The following is a 791-nucleotide window of genomic DNA, read 5'->3' as shown; positions in this document are numbered from 1 at the left end:
AGCTGAGAATAAACTCAGGTAACAACAGGACTTCTGCTCTGGCTCCGCCCTCTGAACAGGTTATATATTTCTTTCCTCATGGTGGTAAAGAGCTCTTAACTTTACAGAGGTTGTTACCCTCCAGCGCTGTAGTGGGCGCTGTGAGGAGGCTCCTCCTCCTCGTCTGTCTGACTAAAATAAATCCTCTCGTCCTTTTTATCTCATTTACTGGCTCTCGTGTATCACAGGATCGTTTCGGGGTCAGAGTTGACTCCGCCTCCTGCTGAGAGATGATCCTCATTTCCTTCTTTTTTCTTAAAGATCCTATGATGAAAATCAACATGTTAACATTCATGTGATGTTTTTATAAAATACAGACACGTTGATGGGGGGGCCTAAATACACCTGAAACCTTGTCAGTAGAGAGAAAGAGAGTTAGCATTAGCACAACTGCTAACACTGTGTCAGCCACTGCCAGTTACAAGCTAACAAACAACAAATAAAAAACGCTAACTACACAGACTGTTCTGAAAAGATGCTAACTGTGCTACAAGTTCTGAAAAGATGCTAACTAGCTTACTGTTCTGATCAAATGCTAACTAGTTAACCCTTATGAAGAGATGCTTACTGGCTAACCCCTCTGAAAAAATGCTAACTACACTAAATGCTGTGATGCTAACTAGCGAACCATTGTGAAAAGATATTAACTAGCTAACCCTTACAAAAAGAATCTAACTATCTAATTGTTCTGATGCTAACTACAATATCTGTTCTGAAAAGATGCTAAAAGTGATGGAAACACTGAGTTTACA

This window comes from Seriola lalandi, unplaced genomic scaffold (genome assembly GCF_002814215.2).
Source record: "Seriola lalandi dorsalis isolate HSWRI2012SDOR001 ecotype SW California unplaced genomic scaffold, Sedor1 jcf7180002054978, whole genome shotgun sequence".
In the NCBI taxonomy this organism is placed as follows: Eukaryota; Metazoa; Chordata; class Actinopteri; order Carangiformes; family Carangidae; genus Seriola; species Seriola lalandi.
The sequence above is the reverse complement of the archived record's forward strand: the minus strand, read 5'-3'. Positions refer to the sequence as shown.